This window comes from Schistocerca cancellata, chromosome 3 (genome assembly GCF_023864275.1).
Source record: "Schistocerca cancellata isolate TAMUIC-IGC-003103 chromosome 3, iqSchCanc2.1, whole genome shotgun sequence".
NCBI classification, from domain to species: Eukaryota; Metazoa; Arthropoda; class Insecta; order Orthoptera; family Acrididae; genus Schistocerca; species Schistocerca cancellata.
The window spans coordinates 391842177-391858255 of NC_064628.1; positions in this window are offsets into that span (position 1 = coordinate 391842177).

Below are 16079 nucleotides of genomic sequence, written 5' to 3' on the forward strand. Positions count from 1 at the left end.
CTTCTTTGTCGACAAACAATTTGCATTTCGATCCGAAGAAACGAATGTATGCGTGAGGGTACCTGAAACTGACACTTTCTGAAGGGAGGTTTGGTGTTAGCCTGGCGTTGTGTAACTTTACTGTAGTTGGAACCTTCCCATATATTACATCCAACCAAGTGGCTGGCGGACCTTACTCCTACAAGTGGACTTGACATCAGATGGCGGGAATGTTTGGTGAAGATTTCGCAGAACTCTGCTCCAATCTGTTGATGAGTCACTTTTGTAAAGTGGGTATACTGGTGGACACTGAAACGCTTTTTGGTGAGGAAAGGGTGTGGAATGCTGGAGGGAATCGTCCCCCATGTAACTTGTCATAATGAAACGCGACTGCACATAATACGACGGGAGTTCTGTGCCAGGCATGAATATTGTCCGTGACATATCGATTGGACCACAAGACTACGAGCTGTTGATGCATTTCAGTAATTTTGTTACGATGAGTAATGGTGACGGCACTAAAATTAAATACGCGCTTTCTAAAATTATTAAGTAGCGTTAAACTGACGAAGAGAGAAAATAAATAACGTAGAGTTCCGCGCATCACAAACTTGAAATCATCTGCACGTGCAATAACATCAGCTGCCCTCACATATCTGCCTGTTAGTCACAGCTGCGATTGCATATTATCGAATGCAGCCTCATTAAAATTCTCGCAACTTCTATATGTGAAGATATCTCTCTGATTACGTTCGACATTTAAATAATGTTGTCGTTGTGAGTCTTCCAGCATGTCCGCACCTTTAAGAGACAAATGAACCTCCACGGCTGAAATGTGATGGGCTTTTGACCGTTAGTATGGATGTGGAATTATGCATTAAACACGTTGTATTGTATTCATTACGTTGAATCGTATTATGTAAAACATATTCACAAATATGTTCGAAAGTCAAAGAGTAAGTCCCTTTTCAAAGAGTAATTATGTCTCAATATTCCACACGGTTGTATTCTTCGGATCAGTAAACATTTTGTTCTACTACACACTTTCTAAAGTAGGCTATGTTATTTCCCAGCGTTCAAGCTACCTCCATACCAAATTACATAAGAGTTTCATAAGATTTGGTTCATTGTTTAGTCTTGAAAACATAACAGACAGAGTTACTTTTGCATCTATAGTATGAATTTAGATAATCGCAGTCTCCCGTGTTACACGAATGAAACAAGAGATATTTCTTTTGTCCATCAAATAATCCGTCGTGATATTAACTCATATATAATCTTGTAGTTCTTAACGGCTTCTAATACTAAGTAGTTTCCACTTTTTCCGTCAGAAATTTGTTAATTATGAAAACTCCTTAACATTCATAATGGTAGTAATTACCCATAAATATTTTTACTTGTGCCTAAATGAAGCTGTATACGTTAACCAAGGACTATTTTTCCTTCATACGTTCACAATCTTAACTATATTTACTGTCCAAAATCGAATCATATACATCAGACGTAATAAACTGTACTTGTTCTCTCAGAAGATGGTAACAGAGGCCTGAACGAGGTTTAACTCGACACGCCATATGTTACAATATTTTCGTTTCAGTTTTTTTCATCCTTACAATTAAAAAGAGTATAAAGATCTTTTATGCTATTCATGAAATATTACCAATAAACACTCTAATCACGTGCATTTTACACTCGTGTTCAGAAAAAACAGAACACCTTGAACGAATAGAGATAGGACTCCATATTCACAGGACACGTATATTAGTATGTTCTGCAGAAATGATAAGCATTTCAGTGTTCTCGGTTAAGCGTACGTCCCGTTGCCCAGTAGGGACAGTGCCCGCTATGGACCTAGATAACTTGTTCCGTGCGTAATGGCATCGACGCGCCTAAGGCACAAATGGCGTCCTGTGGTGGTCGGCATTGGGTCACAGCGCTGCACCCGTTGTTTCACCATATCTCATACATTTTGAGTTGGCGGCAAGTCGAGTGATCTGGCGGACCAGGGTAAAAGCTTGACATCCTGTGACACCAAGAAGGCACGTGGTCATGCAGCAACATGTGGTCGTGCGTTGTCTTGGTGAAACATTGCGCCTGGGGTGTTGTGTAGAAAAGTCGCAGGTCGTCATTCACGTTGGTCACACTGCTCACATTGCCCTGGACACGCACCAACTGTGGTTTGTGGCTGTAGCCAACAGCACCCCACACCATAAGGTCTCGAGTTGGCACTGTATGTTTTGTGCGGTTGCAGTCACTGTGATGCCGCTCCCCCTTGTCGGTGGCGAACCAAAATGCGGCCATCATTTTCAAACAAACAGGACCTGGATTCGTCCGAAAGCCTTACCTGATGCTATTCCTGTCCCCAGTGACGTCGTTCCATACACCATTGCCGTCTAGTATCTTTCTGCATGTTCGTCAAAAGTATGTGGGGAAGTGGACGACGCGCACGTAACCCTTGCCGTAATAAACGGTGACGGACAGTAGCCCCTGATAGTGTACGATGTCTTACACTGTTCCTCTGTTGCGGCAGAGCCGAGGAGGGCGTAGATCTGTCCTGAAATGCCATTCGGATGAGGTGTCGATCTTCTCAGGTGGTGCGACCTGACCCACCTCATCGTGTTCCATGAACCATTCTGCACACACCCGCTGCACTGCCGAAACACTTCGTCCCATACGAGCAGCAATGTCCCAGATGGCTGCATCACATTCTCTCATGCCAACCCTCATACGTAGCTTGGTGGTCGCTCTACCTGCCAAAGAGAATTCCGACTCCAATCATTCACATACCTGCTGATGGTGTGTACGTGTTTGAAGTTACTCTGACGTTCGACCACGTCGTCTGGGACTTCGCAGTGCGTATGTAGGTGGCAACGTTGGAGAAAAATTCTTTTCTAAGGGAATAAAACAATTGGGAATGTTCATGGACCGAATTTCTGACTAGGTTGAGAAGCTTTTTAAAAATTTTTGTTTCATATAAATGGTATTTTTTACCTCTTTATGAAAGTTCCTTTCAGATTACGCTGATACAATAGCTTCCTACTTAGCAATCATATACAACCGCTCGCTCACCGATAGATCAGTACCTGCAGATTGGAAAATTGCGCAGGTCGCACCAGTGTTTAAGAAGGGTAGTAGGAGTAATCCATCGAACTACAGACCTATTTCATTGACGTCGGTTTGCAGTAGGGTTTTGGAGCATATACTGTATTCAAACATTATGAATCACCTCAAAGGGAACGATCTATTGATACGTAATCAGCATGGTTTCAGAAAACATCGTTCTTGTGCAACGCAGCTAGCTCTTTATTCGCACGAAGTAATGGCCGCTATCGACAGGGGATCTCAAGTTCATTCCGTATTTCTAGATTTCCGGAAAGCTTTTGACACCGTTCCTCACAAACGACATCTAATCAAGCTGCGGGCCTATGGGGTATCGTCTCAGTTGTGCGACTGGTTTCGTGATTTCCTGTCAGGAAGGTCGCAGTTCGTAGTAATAGACGGCAAATCATCGAGTAAAACTGAAGTGATATCAGGTGTTCCCCAGGGAAGCGTCCTGGGACCTCTGCTGTTCCTGATCTATATAAATGACCTGGGTGACAATCTGAGCAGTTCTCTTAGGTTGTTCGCAGAGGATGCTGTAATTTACCGTCTAGTAAGGTCATTCGAAGACCAGTATCAGTTGCAAAGCGATTTAGAAAAGATTGCTGTATGGTGGGGCAGGTGGCAGTTGAAGCTAAAAAACGAAAAGTGTGAGGTGATCCACATGAGTTCCAAAAGAAATCCGTTGGAATTCGATTACTCGATAAATAGTATAATTCTCAAGGCTGTCAATTCAAGTAAGTACCTGGGTGTAAAAATTACGAACAACTTCAGTTGGAAAGACCACATAGATAAAATTGTGGGGAAGGCGAGCCAAAGGTTGCGTTTCATTGGCAGGACACTTAGAAGATGCAACAAGTCCACTAAAGAGACAGCTTACACTACACTCGTCCGTCCTCTGTTAGAATACTGCTGCGCGGTGTGGGATCCTTACCAGGTGGGATTGACGGAGGACATTGGAAGGGTGCAAAAAAGGGCAGCTCGTTTTGTATTATCACGTAATAGGGGAGAGAGTGTGGCAGATATGACACGCGAGTTGGGATGGAAGTCATTAAAGCAGAGACGTTTTTCGTCCCGGCGAGATCTATTTACGAAATTTCAGTCACCAACTTTCTCTTCCGAATGCGAAAATATTTTGTTGAGCCCAACCTATATAGGTAGGAATGATCATCAAAATAAAATAAGAGAAACCAGAGCTCGAACAGAAAGGTTTAGGTGTTCGTTTTTCCCGCGCGCTGTTCGGGAGTGGTATGGTAGGGAGATAGAATGATAGTGGTTCGATGAACCATCTGCCAAGCACATAAATGTGAATTGCAGAGTAAACATGTAGATGTAGATGTAGATAACATCTACATGTAGATGTAGATGTTATCAATCTACGGATACAAGACATAAATTACAAAACGAATAAACACTTTAGTTACCTGAATCTGCAGAGAATGCAAATATAATAACACGACAGAGATAGTAAGTAACAAGCAACAGCGAATTCCATTTTACTATAGGCAAGAGAAGCCTTTGTCGGAAACGAGGGAATGGAACTACACTGAACGACAATAAAATCCCAGCACCATGAAATAAGTAACATAGAGTAATGTAATTTCTGGAACACACTTTTCTAGTTAACACATTTAAGTGATTAACACTGCAAGTTTGCAGGTTAATCTAAGCTCTAGATATGCCATTACAAATGTGAAATGCTGGTAAATTAATAAATTGTGTAACTGCGCGAATATTGAATGCAAGCATGAAGATATGAGTGTATTGTGAGGTACAAGTGCTGGATGTCAGTTTGTGGGATGGAGTTCCATGCCTGTTCCACTTGGTCGGTCAGTAGAGGGACGGTTAAAGCTGGTTGTGGATGACGCTGGATTTGTCGTCCGATGATGTTCCATATGCGCTCGACTGGTGATCTAGCAGGCCGTGGCAACATGCCGACATTCTGTAGAGGATGTGCGGTTACATCAGCGGTATCTGGGAGAGCATCATCGTGTTGGAAAACTCCCCTGGAGTGCTGTACGTAAATGGCAGCACAACAGGTCGAATCATCAGACTGTCGTACAGATTTGCAGTCAGGGTCCGTGAGGTAACCACGAGTGCTCCTGCTCTCTTAACCAAATCGCACCACAGACGGTGACTCCAGATGTAGGTCCAGTGTGTCTAGCGCGCTGACAGGTTGCTTGCAAACCCTCAACTGACTTTCTGACCAACACACCGCCGTCGCTGGCGCCGAGGCAGAACCAGCTTTCATCACAAAACACAACAGACCTCCACCCTGCCCTCCAATGAGCTCTCGCTTGAGACCACTGAAGTCGCAAATGGCAGTGGTTTGGGGACAGTGGAAAGCACGCTACAGGGCGTCTACCTCGGAGCTGTCGAAGTAACCGATTCGTAACAGTTCGTTGTGTCACTGTGGTGTCAACTGCAGCTCAGACTGCTGTACCAGATTGGTGGGTTGGCAGGAGAGCCAACCCGGTATGAGAGGAAGCCGAAAAGCACGCGTTTTAGCTCACGCAGGCTGGCGTGAGGTCTGGAACAGGTCCAGGAAATTAGTCTAGCAAAAAAAGACGTAGCTGTGGAATACTTAACTTTAATCCATAAATGGTGAATATCGCTATTGACAGTACATGTTTTACAGCATCAATAGTAACTGGTAATGGAGCCTTGCTAGGTCGTAGCAAATGACGTAGCTGAAGGCTATGCTAACTATCGTCTCGGCAAATGAGAGCGTATTTTGTCAGTGAACCATCGCTAGCAAAGTCGGTTGTACCACTGGGGCGAGTGCTAGGAAGTCTCTCTAGACCTGCCGTGTGGCGGCGCTCGGTCTGCAATCACTGATAGTGGCGACATGCGGGTCCGACGTATACTAACGGACCGCGGCCGATTTAAAGGCTACCACCTAGCAAGTGTGGTGTCTGGCGGTGACACCACATGTTCAAATGGTGCAAATGGTTCAAATGGTTCTGAGCACTATGGGACTTAATAGCTGAGGTCATCAGTCCCCTAGACTTAGAACTACGTAAACCTAACTAACCTAAGGACATCACAAACATCCATGCCCGAGGCAGGATTCGAACCTGCGACAGTAGCCGTCGCGCGGTTCCAGTCTGAAGTGCCTAGAACCGCTCGGCCACAACGGCCGGCGACCGTATGTTCCCGTCACCACTGCTGCCAGTAATCGTGTACAGTGGCTATATTCCCGGCAAGTCTTTCTGCAATATCGCAGAAGGAACGTACAGCTTCTCATGGCGCTATTACACGGTCTCGTTCAAACTCAGTAAGGTGCTGATAATGGCGCCTTTGTCGTCTTAAAGGCATTATTGACTAACATCAACTGACCACATCGAACCTCAAAGATAACTAATGCTCACGGCCGTTAGATCGTGTATTTGAAGCAAACCTGGTTTGCGTGGTCGCAGTCGTGCTACTAACGCCACTCTTACGCGACTGGCGCGAAATTTGAAAAGACGTCATCTTTCAGACGTAGAAACACGCCTGCAACTTTCGTTTATGTGCACAACTCCATCTTGGTAATCGGAATTTTTCCGTCGGAGCCTTTTAATGTATTTCTTTCAGCCAAAAGTAAAATATGTGCACACGCGCGCGCATGTGTGTGTGTGTGTGTGTGTGTGTGTGTGTGTGTGTGTGTGTCGCCTCTTGCGCCTCCAGCGTATTTCTTCCGTGCCGTTGGGCTGCCGGCGGGTATGGATGGAAGCTCGGGCTACAGGGCAGTCACCGGAATCCACCGTCAAGACGTCAGGGTCGGTTATAGTCTCTGCCCGTTTCCGGGAAATTTACGTCCTGCAGGATCTTCCAGAAGGGCGGCTGCTGGTGCCTTATCGGAAAACGGGTAAATGTTCCGTCCCTAACGATCCCACCGTCGTAACGGTTCAGACGCTTTAAAGTTGTGCAAGAGATGTGTCAGGCACACGACTGCGCTACGATCGCGTATTGTGACGTGTATTTTCCAAGGGCTAGGAGCGTGTCATCGAGAAACTAGTTACTCTATCAAGTTTCTAAACTGGATACAAATTTTTCTCGCACCAGAGACGATTTCCTCCTTATGCATGACACAGTTCGCTTATTTTTGCTTTAACAGTACCTGTTCAAGAATTTTAAGCGCTATCTTCGGTGTTTTTTTATTATACTCTATAAAAAATTATTGTGACGTGATAATAAAATGTGAAGTTTAGTATGAAGTTCGAGTTAAAGCTATATTCTTTCTTTCTCGGGCCTTTGTCCCGCTCCAACGCGGGGTCGGCTTTGTTACGACGGATTTGGCAGTGTTAATTGCAGAGGGTGCCGGATGCCCATCTTGCCACCACCGCGAACCCCCCGGGACGGAAGTAGTGTACCCCAGCTGTCTGCGTCTAGTGTAAGTCATGAAATAGTGCGAACGTTTTCAAATGTCTGTGAGTCGTGTAACTGAGGTAGAACTTGGGGACCAGCCCAGCATTCATCTAGCGGGATGTGGAAAACCGCCCATAAAAACCACATCCAGGCTGGCCTCGTCGTTAACCCGCCGGGCGGATTCGATCAGGGGCCGGCGCGCCTACCCGAGTCCAGGAAGCAGCGCATTAGCGCTCTCGGCTAACCTGGCGGGGCGAGTTAAAGCTATATATACGCACAAAACAGTGATAATTGGACGTTAATTTTATGTCAGTATATATACGCACACCACGCATGAATTTAGTCAATCCCCGTAGACGTCTTTCGAGAGGACGACGGTTCAAACCCGCTTCCAGCCATCCAGAGTTAGGTTTTCCGTGATTTCCTTAAATCGCTCCCGGCAAATGCCGGGATGGTTCATTTGAAACGGCACGGCCGATTTCCTTGCGCATCCTTGACACAATCCGAACTTATGCTCCATTTCTAATGACTTCGATGTTGACGGGACGCTACACCCAACCTTCCGGCCTTCCTTCCCACCAGACGCCACGCTAACAGTGTGTAATAACGTCCCTAGCCGTGACAGCGGACTAAATTCAGGGAGAAAGCGAGTCCACAAGTTTGTTCAGGTTTTCCACACTCAATAGTAGATACTAATGTCGGTGCTTTTCCACGCTCTCGATGCTTTTATTGGGTCTGCAATTGCATAATCGTTACCGCACAAGTAGGTATGAAAAGTCTGCTCGCAGAACACCGGTTTGCGGGAGGGGGACGGCCGGGAGATGGTTCCCATTTGAGGCAGCAACACTGGATGTAAAGTTTTCGGTTTCGCCCGGACCAGCGACCATTTGTGTAGCCATTCGAACATCTCTCTTACTGTGTCTAAAGCACAGTATGTTAAGCAAAATACACGGTGACAGTTATTGAACTATGTGAAAAAAACGTGAATTAGTTACAAACTACGGCGTGCACACACTTTATTCAACATGTTAACGTCACTACACGTATTCGCATCTACGTTGTGACATGTTCGATATGCCTCCCATCATTGACGATCACATAGTGTACGAAACTCAGTGTTTCCCGGGTCAGAATATATGGCATGGGAGAAGGCATGAATACGATTATAGAGATACAAGATGCATGCAGAAGTATATCTCATTAAAAATATTATGAATGCAGTCATAGATTAAAAACTGATCTATATGATAGTACACCTCGTTATTAAATATGTGGTTGACGAAACCGCGTCAGCATCGTATTATCTCGGACGAATGGAACAATAAATGCATTTTCACATGTACGGTAAAATTAGGATAACGCTCATTTCACACTACTTTCCGCACAGGCGACGTCATGTTCATGTCAAGCGCATTATCGACGACGGCATGATCAGTTATCGAAACATCGAATATTGCAAAATATACGTGAGTTACATTCATAAGACAGTCCCAGAACGTGTCAACAACGTTAAAATGAAAAAAAAGTTTGCTTGTGACGAGACACGAACCAACTACTTTCGACTCTGGTAATCACGTTATCCATTACGCCATCATTAAACTGCGTCATATTTGTCTGCTGTTTTGGTTATCATATTCCCCCTTGAAAGCTTATATCGTTGATGCGTTATTATGTGAAATTTAATGATAATGGTGTCGCGTTTGTGATAAATTTTCAGTGCTCCGTTGCCTTGAAACTGCAAATTATAAAACGAGCGTGTTTCATGCTTAATTTCTAAATTATTGACGAAAAAACTCACTCCTGAGAGCATATCGTTATGGGACATTTTATTGTAGCAATGATTATAATAAATCATTCAAAGAATGTCGTGTTTTTTTAAATCTCCAGTACGCGCGCATCAAGTCTTGTGAGAGGCCCGTATCGAACGCTAACGAAAGTCGATAGCCGATCATGTGGTCGTCGATATTGCATGACACGTCAAAATAATGTCACGTTTGCCGGAAGAGTTGTGAAACGAGCGTCACCCGCAAAGTTCGTAAGTCACAGAGTATATACCTTTTCCTGAGAGTATTTACTGCTCCATTTTCTTGGATCTTTGTTTGCTAAACTCACCCACTGCCACGCACCGTTACCAAATTACCATAGCCACGAGTGCGTGGCAGTGGGTGGAAGTGGAGAAAAGTCTGTCAGTGCGTACACCCACAAGCCTTTCATGTATAGATTTTTCATCGATATGTATTTTACGCTTATGGAAATGTCCGTAGCACATACACATATATTTTAAATTTTTCTCAGGCCAGGAATACTTTTGTAATTGATTCTCAATCCAGAGCCATCTGTGTCTTCGTTCACTCACGAATAACTTTCTCCAGCAGACAATAGAAGTGGATTGCGGAAAGCTGCGCACACTCCGACGCAAAGTGAAAATTTCGTCCTGGAAACATCCCCCAGACTGAGGCTAAGCCATGTCTCCGCGATATCCTTTCTTCCAGGAGTGCATGTTCTGCAAAGTTCGCAGGAGAGCTTCTGTGAGGTTTGGAAGGTAGGAGACGAGGTATCGGCGGAAGTAAAGCTGTGGGAACTGGTAGTGAGTCGTGCTTGGTAACTCAGTCGGTAGAGCACACACCCGCGAAAGGCAAAGGTCCAGAGTTCGAGTCTCGATCAGGCACACAGTTTCAATCTGCCAGGAAGTTTCGAATCAGCACACACCGTGCTGCAGAGTGAAAATCTCACTCAGGTCATTTTCTCTTACACGAGTTCTGATGTCAAATTTTCTCAACAATTCTATTCAGAATTTTACACTACTGGCCATTAAAACTGCTACACCAAGAAGAAATGCATATGATAAACGGGTATTCATTGGACAAATATATTATACTAGAACTAACATGTGATTACAGTTTCACGCAATTTGGGTGCATAGATCCTGAGAAATCAGTACCCAGAACCACCACCTCTGGCAGTAATAACGACCTTGATACGCCTGGGCATTGAGTCAAACAGAGCTTGGATGGCGTGTACAGGTACAGCTGCCCACGCAGCTTCAACACGATACCACAGTCATCAAGAGTAGTGACTGACGTACTGTGACGAGCCAGTTCCTCGGCCACCATTGACCAGACGTTTTCAATTGGTGAGAGATCTGGAGAATGTGCTGGCCAGGGCAGCAGTCGAACATTTTTCTGTATCCAGAAAGGCCCGTACAGGACCTGCAACATACAGTCTTGCATTATCCTGCTGAAATGTAGGGTTTCGCAGGGTAGAGGCATGGGTCGTAACACATGCGAAACGTAACGTCCACTGTTCAAAGGTCCGTCAATGCTAACAAGAGGTGACCGAGACGTGTAACCAATGACACCCCATACGCTCACGCCGGGTAATACGCCAGTATGGTGATGACGAATATACGCTTCCAATGTGCGTTCACCGCGGTGTCGCCAAACACGGATGCGACCATCATGGTGCTGTAAACAGAACCTGGATTCATCCGAAAAAATGACTTTTTGCCATTCGTGCACCCAGGTTCGTCGTTGAGTACACCATCGCAGACGCTCCTGTCTCTGATGCAGCGTCAAGGGTAACCGCAGCCATGGTCTCCGAGCTGATAGTCCATGCTGCTGCAAACGTCATCGAACTGTTCGTGCAGATGGTTGTTGTCTTGCCAACGTCCCCATCTGTTGACTCAGGGATCGAGACGTGGCTGCACGATCCGTTACTGCCAGGCGGATAAGATGCCTCGTCTGCTAATGATACGAGGCCGTTGGGATTCAGCACGGCATTCCGTATTACCCTCCTGAACCCACCGATTCCATATTGTGCTAACAGTCATTGGATCTCGACAAACTCGAGCAGCAATGTCGGGATACGATAAACCGCATTCGCGATAGGCCTCAATCCGACCTGTATCTTATTCGGAAACGTGATGATACGCATTTCTCCTCCTTACACGAGGCATCACAACAAAGTTGCGCCAGACAACGCCGGTCAACTGCTGTTTGTGTATGAGAAATCGGTTGGAAACTTTCCTCATGTCAGGGCTTTGTAGGTGTCGCCACCGGCGCCAACCTTGTGTGAATGCTCTGAAAAGCTAATCATTTGCAAAACACAGCATGTTCTTCTTGTCGGTAAAACTTCGCGTCTGTAGCACGTCATCTTCGTGGTGAAGCAATTTTAATGGCCAGAAGTGTACTTGGGCGTCTCCGACGTCGATATCGATCTTATGACAACGTGTACCGTCTGGGGGTACAGCAGATGTACTGATAATGGTTTCAACGTCGTCCGCCAACAGATAGCATAGTGCCGCAGCTAACCAGAGCGCCGCCATCTGTGTCTACACATTAATAGGGAATGCTCACAGCCAGAAGGCTTAGGGCAGGGCTTCACAACATACGTGCTCGCGGAGCAAGCTGTGAGCAGCAAGGTGCGAGCACAGAGCAGAGCGAGCACGCTACCCCCACTACCGGACCAGAGTTGAGAGTGGGGAGAGTCACGTGGGGCACACAACAGCTGCTGCCAGTCGATGTAAATCCGCGGCCACCTGCAGGGATATCACTCACGAATTATTACTGAGACAATGGAAACAAACAAAAGGAGAATGTACACGTGCCACATAATTTTATTAGCTTAGTGTATGCCTCTACATTCGTATTAATTTGTGAGCTATTACACAATAAAAGGTGTCATTGAAGTGTGAGATTCTCGGTTATCTTGTACGTTTTGCCCTTTACAATTGCGTCTATGTTCGGAGTAATTGTTCTTGTGCATCGTAGGCGCAGCGTGCAGTTTAAATTTTGATCAGACAGTGCATTTCTCAGGCACGTCTTGTTACATTTCATTGCAGAGAACAGTTGTTCACAAACATACGTGGAACCGAACATTGATATTATTGTAGCCGCCAGTTTGTGCAAACGAGGAAATCTATCCTGAGGAAAGTGTCTGTAGAATTCCAAAATTTTTTTCTTGTTCTGAAATTTGTCTCTATATTCTCTGTCACACTGCAGGTCAATAATTTCTAGTTGCAGCTCAGGACGGATCTTTTTCAATATTCATTGAATATGGAGAGTAGAACAGATCAAAATCACTGTCTAGTGCTGTCAGATCTTGAAAGCGTTGATCAAATTGTTCCTTAAGGGCAGCTAAACTATGGGAATAACGTTCACAGTCTTTGTGAACATCTTGCATGGATGATAATTTAGGAAAATGAGCTAGATTTCCTGTTTCCAGCTGACTCACCCAAAGTGTCAATTTCATTTCGTATTCGATCTATGAAATGAGTAATTAGCAGATCTTTACCTTGTAGTAAAATGTTTAAAGCATTCAGATGTCTAGTTAAATCTGCTAAGAACGCGAGATCACATTTCCATGAAGGCTTTTTCAATTCAGGAACACACATGTTATTTATTTCCATGAACATATTTATCTCATCTAACAGGCAAAAAAATCGATTTAATAATTCGCCACAACTAAGCCAGCGGACGTCGCTGTAATAAGGCAGGCTGCCACACTGGCTTTCTACATCCTCAAGAAAGCTTTTAAATTGTCTGTGTTGTAGCCCATGCTTCCTTATATAATTGGTTGTACGAACAACAACACTCATTACATTTTTTAGAGTGATACTCTTTGCACATAAGTTTTCCTGGTGGATCACACAGTAAACGCCCCATATTTCATTCGGCATGGTCAGTTTTTGCATTTTCTCCTTCAACAGCGCAACGAAACCTGATTATTTCCCTGTCATCTCTGGTGCACCGTCTGTAGACACTGAAACTAAAGAATTCCACGACAATCCTATATTTTCAACGCTTTCTTCAATACTACTTAAAATATCACCTCCGGTTGTAGTGTTCTTCATGGGTACTACATTGAGGAGCTCCTCGACCTGCGGGATGGTCCTTTCGGAGAATTGCCGCATACGTTGGACATGTTGTGTCAGTTGTGCAACGATGCCTTGTACCAGTGGACACAACATTCAAACGCCTGTAAACGATGTTCTGGACGTTTCTCACAGCACAGACGGCCGCCAATATCTTCGTATTGCAGGGGTAGCAGTGGCAGATCGTACAGCTACCACAGGACAGATAAGAGGGCTTGTGAACCCAGGCGTATCAACACGACGTGTTGTTGCGAACCAGTTATTAGCAATATGACTACGGGCACGCACACCTCTAGTCCATTTTCCGCTCTCACCACAGCATCGACGTGTATGGTTCATCTGGTACCGTCAACGGATTACTTAGGAGATGGAATGGTGCGTCGTGGTCTTCACCGATGAAGGCAGATTCTGTCTGTACTCAAGTGACGGTCCTCTGAGCATTCAACGTAGACCTGGTGAGTTCTGTCTCACAGCATTCGAACAAGACACATTAGCCCCGTCCCAGGCCTTATGGTCTGTGATGCGAAATGCTGCTGTTCTCGTTCACCTGGTACTCAAGGGAACACTAACCAGTGCTCAATACGTGCTGAATGTTGTTAGTCCCGTTCTTTCGGCGTCCTTGAAAAAGGGAAGTGATCTGTTGTTCCAACGGCATATTGCTCGCCCGCACAATGCTCTTGATACTATAGGTGCTCTGCGAGATGTGCAGCAACAGCCCTGGCCAGCACGACCTCGAGACCTGTTTCCAGTCGTGCAGGTGTGGAATATGACGGGCCGAGAAGTGTCTCATCATCCAGAACTCTTATGGAAGTACGTGAACAGGTGAGCAGCCGTGGCATAAAGTATCCCAGGCTCCTGTGTTGCCAACCGTGGAGACTACACCACGTACCAGTACTGGTGTTTCAGAATGGTTCGATTCCCGGTATCTCAGAACCGCTTGTGTTATTGACCTGTACAACCAGCCGGGGTGGCCGAGTAGTTCTAGGCGTTAGAGTCTGTGTTGTGTACATAGTTCTGCGTAGTCAGCGAGTACACAACTTTCCCACTAGAGCGCGCCCCGCTAAGCACAACAGCGCAGGCGCAGCACTCGTCCGTCTCTGCACTACGAGATGGCGCTGCCTCAGAGACGGACCAAATTCTGCTTCCTCCGATCTGCGTATTAATATGTAACGCAGCCAATGAGATTGCTGCTAACGTAGAACCTTTTCTCCTTGCGGATCACACTCGCACAGTGATACCTGAACGCTCGAGGTATTATAATGAGTGTACAGACCTCTGATTAGTCAGTCTGCATTTATCTGCACCAGTCTGTACCAGTCTGCATTTGTCTGTACCAGTCTATAGTCAAGTTTCAGTCTGTGCCTAATAAGATTACCATATTCCTGTACATAGCCATGAAAATAAATGTATAGACACTTCGTCAAGTATCAGAGATATATGTGAGAATAAGATTAACATACCAGATCCAAAGGAACTTCAGATTGTCAACTGTAAATAGCATCCAGAATCAAGTTACATAATGTTTATGCTTGTTACTATTTTAATAAATGTGTGTGAAAATTAATCAAGTACTGTTTAAAGTTGGTCACCATCAATCTGCTACTCTAAGCGTGCAAGTGGCATTTCTATCGTCTGACCTAACGGCAGAAGATAAACACGCCACGATAAGACCATGAGACATATTGCTGACACTCGCCTACTTCACTTGAGCGACAAGTCAAATAATCTGATGGTGTGTGTACTGAAGGTCTTACAGTACGCACACCACAGTCTGGAACCGCGCGACCGCTATGGTTGCATGTTCGAATCCTGCCTCGGGCACAGATGTGTGTGATGTCCTTAGGTTAGTTAGGTTTAAGTAGTTATAAGTTCTAGGGGACTGATGACCTTAGAAGTTAAGTCCCATAGTGCTCAGAGCCATTTGAACCATTTTGACCTGAACATGTAATAATTTCATGTACTCTATATGCACTGTTGCAACAATAAATCTTGAGCAAACTGGCAACCTCTTAAAGGTTGTATTAATTTTTTTCGGCAATGTATCGGAAGCCATGGAGAAAGGCATTCGTGGCCGTGGATTTCCTGCACTTGGGTGCAATCATGGTTCTGTAATATAATGTTACTCTTTCCTTTTTTTCGTAAAAACCAATCTTGCAGCTGTAAATCTCAATTATGTACTCTTCTAGAATTAGACATTGCTGGTACATTACATATTAGATATAACAGGAAAGAGGCAATATTAACTACATTTCGTAGAAGAATGATAATTTGGTTAAAACTTATACGCACCTTTGTTGCAGTTCTGACTTTCAGGCTCGTCGTTTTCTCTCTAGAGGTAGACCAGAGATCCTTCGAAGTAAAGATGCTTCTTCACAGTATCGCAGTCCAAGGTTTTATTACACTTTTTCATACGACATAACAGTAGACACTTCAACCAGTCGTCCTTTTTGTGTTAAAGAGAGCTTCTGTTCGTGTTCATCTTTTTCCCGAGAACAAAAACGCACAGAGAATTGATACAGAGGACACACAATAAGCGCACTCACTGGCTGCCTACAATAGACTGAGACAAAGAACACGCGCGTGGCGCACACACCGCAACTGATAGCAGGCTCGGTGACAACTGAACAACGACTGACCCATTTGGCGTGGATTCGTATCTACATACGAGTATCATATCATGAAGTTCTTGTATGTTCCAGAAGCGGTATCTGGTCAGATTACTAATAAGGTTAACTTCCTGTTTTTATGTGAAAATTTTAAACAAAACGGCGTCTTTTAA